Genomic DNA, 6951 nt, shown 5'->3' with positions numbered 1-6951 from the left:
AGGACTGGGGGGAGTGGCCTAGGCGCGTCAGACTAACATACGAGTGATACGCCTAATCGCGACGCAACCACGCCCTCGCCTGGCGAGTCCACGAGGCAAAGGGCAAAGACTCCCCCGACATCTCCCGCGGGGAGCCCTATGGGTGAGGACGTGCAAAAGGGGTCGGAGCCCTCAGTCGCACCCGGTGTCCCATGAGACACCGCGGATGATTCCAAGGAGCCCGCCACCACAGATGTGGTGTCAAGCCCCCTGCGCATGGCACCCATCCCAGGTGGGGCGGGGCGAGCATCAACCAGCTCCCAGCCCCGAGCGGGCGGAGCCAGAGCTTCCAAGGCCCTGCCTGGGAGTGGACGTGTTGGGCCCAAGCCGGATTGGACCCTTGAGCTCGTGGCCTCTGGGACCACGGTCTGCCACGGCCTCCTCAGGAACACCTCGAACAAGATGAGGCAGCATGGGTAAAGCTTCAGGACGTAGATGTACGCTTCACTGAGGAACGCCTGCTCCTGGCTCGTGGGTGGCTTCAACTTGACGTGGTTGTCAAGCCGAGCCATCGGCAACATGAGGAGGCACCTGCAAAGGCCGAAGCGACCGCCGCCACGGCGAAGGAGGCGTGCCAGCATGCCTTCGATGAGGACGACGAAGCGGCCGGGCGCGCGAGGCTGCCGAGGCCCGCGAGCGCGAACTCCAGGCTTTCAATGTTGCTTTGGACCAACAACTTCACGGGCGGAGGGTCGAGGCAGAGGAAATGCGCGAGCTCGTCCTTTGTGAGGGAGACCTCATGGCCCTCTAACAACAGCTCGCCTTGGCGTCATCAGAGTTGGCCTTGGTGCGCGACCACCTAGAGGCACTGGACCGGGAGGTTGCCAACTCCGAGGTCACCTACACCCAACAAGTAGAAAAGATCCAAGAGGACGCCGACACATGGGTTGAGCGGGCCCACAAGGATTATAGAAACTAGTGCAGCTATAGTAGAGTCACTTCACCGCTCGGCTCTCAGAGATGCAACACGAGATAGACGGCCTCAAGGAGGCCCTTCCCGTTGTAGGAGGCCGAGAGGAGGTTGCACTTCAAGCTCAGGCCATCGTCCCGGCCGACTTAGCTTCGTTGCAGGGGCAAGTGAGCGGCGCCGATTCCATCGTCGAGCGGGCGACCGATGAAGCAAGGGATACCCAGGGGCTTCAACTCTAGCGCTCGAAGATGTTCCAAGGCCTCGAGCGGTGGGTGTGCCGAGCCCTGGGTTTCATCTCCAGGGGAAGCGTCTCCAACCCTATCATTCCCTATGAAGCCGGTTAACTTGACTTCTTTACCAAGGTCATGGAACGTTTTAAAGCGGGCGCCCAAGAAGTGGGGGCCCTCATCGAGGAAGAAAGTCGTGATCTTCTATCACAGGTGTTGACAGTCGTCTTCAGCAGCCTCTTCCACACTAAACCTTACTTCAATTTTGAGGTCGTGATGGCCCCCGTCCTCGAGGCAAGACGTGGCGTCCTGGGGAAGACGATGAAGGACCACGTCAATGGGCTGAGTGTGCAGTTTGCCCCCGATGAGTTCGAGGGTCAGGGGGTGCTAAGGGGCACAAGGTCGATGAAGGCGACAATGAAGCCGAAGAGTACGGGGATGACGACGACAACGATGAGAGTTGCGTCCCTCTAGGCCTCCCTGACACCATGGCCTTGTTTTCTTCTAATTCCACCAAGGTGCGAAGCCAACAACTTTTTCTTGAACTTCCCACCCTTGTCATGAATGTTTTATTGTATGGGTTTGGGTGCCTCTGTTGTTATTTCATACCTTGTGTTGTCCAACGTGTAGCCCGTATGTGGGGCTTGCCTACCACCCGAAGACCAGGCTGCCAACATGTGTGTAGGACCAAGCGTTGAGGGTGCCCGGGGCAGGCCGGTGCCCTCTCGAGGCGTGTGCCGGATAGATCGTTCTTCGTCACGCATCGCACCTTCACGTGAGGTGCCGTGCTTCGAGGGCACAACGTATGCTTGTCGACTCGCTTTTCTGCGTCGCATGAGGAAATTAGGCGCTAAGGCCTTGGCGAGGTGGAGTGCACGGGAACAGACTCGTAGGTGAAGCCTGAGAGGCTTATGAACGAAGCATGTATCGCGGGTGCTGGCACCATGCCCCAGGCCCCGCTCACGTGATGTTCAAGAGGGAGGTGTTGAGCGTACGTGGTGAGAAAAGAGAAATCCGACAAAACTCCATGAAAACTAGAAGAGTTAGATCTTTATTAAAACCATACCCGAACTCGTTTACAAGCCCAAAAGGGGAGGTATGGATATGGTGTCTAGCACAAGTCATCCTGGTGAGCTTGCTTTCAAGTGAAAAATGGAATAAGGAAAATTGGCTGCCGTACCCAGGCATAGGTCGACCCGGAAAGAATGTGCGGCTTCCATATCCAGCACTGGTCAACCTAAAAGAATTGTTAGCTCGGCTCACGTGACGTCTTATTCGATCGATCCCACACGTGATACAAGGGCTTCCACTATGGCGTGGGCATAGTCGTGGTTCAAAATATCATTCCACTAGTGCTGAGCATAGGGACTTCCACTTGGGCGTGGGAGGGGCCGTCCACCTCGGCCTCGACGCGGCTCATCGTGGGGTTACACATAGGAGGCCCTGGGCATTTACAACCCATTCGTTATTAGGTCTAAGTGTCACAGTTAGAACCTTCGGAGATGCTGAATGTTCCACGCGTTGGCCACCGTGCTCCCGCCTTTAGTCTCCAGGCATGCGGCGCCAGGCGTGGAGACACGGGCGATCCTGAATGGTCCCTCCCACATAGGGGAGAGCTTGTGAAGGCCCTCCCACGAGAGGACCCGCTTCAGGACAAGGTCTCCAACTTCGAGGGTGCATGGGCGGGTGTGATGGCTATGGTAGTGCCGCAAAGCCTGCTAGTATCTTATTGTGCTAGGGGCGGTCCGGTGACAGGCCTCCTCGAGGATAAGGAGGTCGGCTTCCCGCGAGTCGGCTTGATACGCGTCACCAAACGCCAACACACACGGGGAACCATACTTGAGCTCCGCGGGGAGGACCGCCTCTGCCACGTAGACGAGGAAGAAGGGGGTCCCGCCGGTGGGCTTGGTCGCGGTGGTGTGGATGGACCACAACACGGACTAGAGGTCATCAAGCCATCCCTTTCCGCAAGCCCCAAGCTTGTTTTCGAAGCTCCTGGTCTTGAGGCCCTTGAGGCCCTCGCGTTTGCGTGCTCAGCCTAGCCATTGTTGTGCGGGTGCGCCATGGAGGCGTAGCATATATGTGTACCAAGGTTAGCACAATATAATTTAAAAAGGTTGCTCGTGAATTGGGATCCGTTGTCGAGATGATGTGGTTGGGGACGCCGAAGTGGCACACGGAGCTCTTGATGAACTTGACGGCCGAGCCGAGTGGGATGGTGCGGACGGCCACGACTTCCATCCACTTGGTGAAATTGTCGACGACGACGTAGAGGTAGTGGTACCCACCAGCCGTACCGGGGAAGGGGACCAACATGTCCAACCCCCACACCGCGAAAGGCTAGGAGAGCGGAATGGTCTGTAGCCCGTGCGTGGGTTGATGGATCTTCTTGGCATGGAACTGGCACACCTCGCAGGACCATGCCAACTCAGCAGCATCGTGAAGAGCCATGGGCTATTAAAATCCACTACGGAACACCTTGCCAACGAGGGTGTGTGACAAGGAGTGGTGCCTGCAGTCCACGCCGTGGATGTCGGCAAGAAGGTCACGCCCTGCTGCTCCGAGATACACCGCAGCAAGATGTTGTTGGGCCGCCTGCGGTACATCTCCTCATCCTGCAAGAAATACATGGTAGCATGTCAGACGACGTGCTTCGCCCCCTCATCCTTCATGGAGAGGTCACCACGGGTCAGGTAGGCCTTGATCTCCACGGTCCAATCACCCTCTTGAAGCTCAAGTGCCAGCAGCAGCCGATCCCCTGAGGGCGGGATGCAGTCTGGCGCGCCCATCATTGGCATGGGGGCACCCCTTTAGGCAGCGTTGCAGTTTTGTCGACACGCGGTACGGCCGACGGTTCGAGGAGCTGCTCCTCGAGGACGCTAGTTCGCTCGGACTCCCGGACGCACAACTAAACCATGTAGTAGAGCTTGTCGCCTTTCGGCGAAGTGAGGACAACGCCAGCCCCCGCGCCCTGCATGGAAAAGGCACCGTCAAATCGCATGACCCAGCTGCAAGGTGACTCGTCCCCCGGCAGGGTGGACTCACCCTCGTGAGGATCCTCTTCGCTTGGGTCCATCCACTTCACGATGAAGTCTGCCACGACTGAGCCCTTGATGACCCTGATGGTGTAGAACTCCAACTCAAAGGCTTGCAATTCGATATCTCACTCGGTGACCTTGTCAGCAGCGTTAGGGCTATACATCATTTTCTCCAAGTGGTAGGCAGAGATAATCTTGCTCGGGTCCCCCTATAAGTATTGGCACAGCTTCCTTGAGGCAACAAGGAGCGCGAGGAGGAGCTTCTGCTGCGTGGGATAGCACTCGCGCGCATCCCTCAGTAATGTACTGACATAGTACACGGGGTGCTCCACGTGCCTTGATACCATGGTGTCTTCATCGCACTCGTCGAGGGGCTCGCGGGGCAAAGCCGTGGGAACTTTTGAAGGTGTGGCATTATAGCTCAGGAGCCCTCTGTGACGAGGCAGTCTCTGGAGGCAAGGTGCTCCCCAGGGGGAGGGTGTCCTCCTCAGAAGGGATGCTCCCGAGAGCGGGGGTGGACTCCCGAGGGGCGCCCGTGCCAGTGCCTGACGGATCCCGTGCAGGCTCCTGCGGCACTTGTCGGAAGGTCGTCGACTTCTTCTTCTGCCGGGCAGGGCCTTCCTACTCCACGATGAGGGTCGTGTCGGCCGTCTAAGGGGTGGCTGCCAGGTAAGCAGCAGGCGCTCGCGAGACCGCGACGCGAACATGACAGGAGGGCTCGTGAGGTGCCGCTTGAGGTGAGCAAAGGCCGCGTCAGCCTGAGGGGTGCACGTGAATGGGCCCGACCTCTTCATCAGCTTGAAGAATGACAATGCCCGCTCGCCGAACTTGGAGATGAAGTGCACAACGGAGGCTAGGCACCCCTCCAACTTCTATATTACCTTGAGGGTTTGGGGAGGGTTCATATGCTCGATGGCCTTGACCTTCTCTAGGTTATATTTTCTCCTGTGATGTGACACGAGGAATCCAAGGAGCTTTCCAGAGGGGACCCCGAAGACACACTTGTCGGGGTTGAGCTTCAGGTTGACCTTTCGCAAATTGACGAAAGTACTGGATGAGCGTCCTGGCCTCACGCGTCTTAACCACGATGTCGTCGACATAGGCCTCGACGTTCCTCGCAAGCTGGGGCCCAAGTGCAATCTACATTAGCCACTAGAAAGTGGCGCCGGTGCTACTTAGGCCGAAGGGCATGCCCACATAGCAGTACGCCCCGCAAGAGACACCAAGGCTGTGATCTCCACATCTTTCCCAGCCTTCTTGATCTGATAGTAGCCCGAGAAGGCGTCCAAGAAGCACAATAGATCACAGCAGGCGGTAGAGTCCATGATCTGGTCGATGCATGGGAGCGGGAAATAATTCAGCGGGCAAGCCTTGTTGAGGTTGGTGAAGTTGAAGCACATCCGCCCCTTGCCGCCCTTCTTGGGGACGATGATGGGGTTAGCGAGCCCCTCTGAGTGGCACACCACGTGAACGACCCCGGCCTCTTGCAGCTTCTCCACTTCCTGCACGACAAAGTGCTCCTTTCCGAGTGCTTGGTGCTGCACATTCTACTTGTCGCAGCGCACGTTTGGTCACACCTCTAGGTGATGCTCAATCACGTGCCTCGGCACCCCGGTTAGATCAGTCGCCTTCCACACGAACACATCTGTGTTGGCCGTGAGAAAGGCGATGAGCACGCCCTCTTGCTCTAGAGGTAGGTCGGCACAAATGGTGAAGTTGGGGCCCGAGATACCATCATTTAGTGGCACCTTCTTTGTCTTGGTCCTGTCATGTGCAAACTGTAGATTCTTCCTTCTCGGGGCCACCCTTGAGAAGACTCTCGGGAGGCACCACCTCTCCCTCGTCGGCTGCACACACAGCTGTCACGGCTGCACACATAGTTGCATCTCACCGCGTCCCTCACGTTGCACCTGACAGTCAGGACGCCTTTGTTGTCTGGGATCTTGACGATGTTGTACCCCGGATGGGTTGCCGCCATGAATCTGGCGAACGCAGGGTACCCCAGGATGGTGTTGTACGGTAGGCCAATGGGCACCACGTCAAAGTCGACAAGCTCTGTGCAGTAGTTGGAGCGGGTGCCAAAGGTGACGGGGATGCAAATCTAGCCAAGAGGTCCTATAGCCTCACCGACTACCCGAAAGAAAGGCCTCGTAGGCTTCAGCTAGCCATAAGGCACCTGGAGTACCTCAAAAACCGCGATGGAGATGATATTGAGCCTGATGCCCCCAACGATGAGGGTCCTGGTGACGGCAACCTCGCCGATGGTGCGGGTGGACACCACGGGGAAAACGCCCGAGGCCACAAAAGAACCGAGGTGGTCGTCCATGCCGAAGGTTATGTCGTACAACACCACAACAAGAACGGGCTGGTCCCCAGGAGACCCACGTTCCAACGGCCCTTGAGGGCCGCGCCCGCCCTGTGGAAGGATGGCTTGGAGCGCCGGCCGTCGCCTGGTGCATGGGCCCCACCCAGGATGCACGCGACCTCGTACCGCCTCCGGCGCACCATGGTGCCACCATCGGCCGGGGGCACGTCATGCTGACGCACGTCGAGGCCGACTCCCCGGGAGCCATGCTCCGTACCTCCCACATGCACCAGCGGGGGGCAAGGCAGGGGAGGAGGGGCCCAATCCCTCCGGGACTGGTGGCGAGCTTGGTGCGTTGGTCGTGCCCGACGATGGGCCCCGCGCTAATCAGCTAAGGACGGAAGAGCCCCCCTGGCAGCAAGGCGTGGGTGC

Source organism: Hordeum vulgare, chromosome 4H (assembly GCF_904849725.1).
Source record: "Hordeum vulgare subsp. vulgare chromosome 4H, MorexV3_pseudomolecules_assembly, whole genome shotgun sequence".
NCBI lineage: Eukaryota > Viridiplantae > Streptophyta > Magnoliopsida > Poales > Poaceae > Hordeum > Hordeum vulgare.
The sequence above is the reverse complement of the archived record's forward strand: the minus strand, read 5'-3'. Positions refer to the sequence as shown.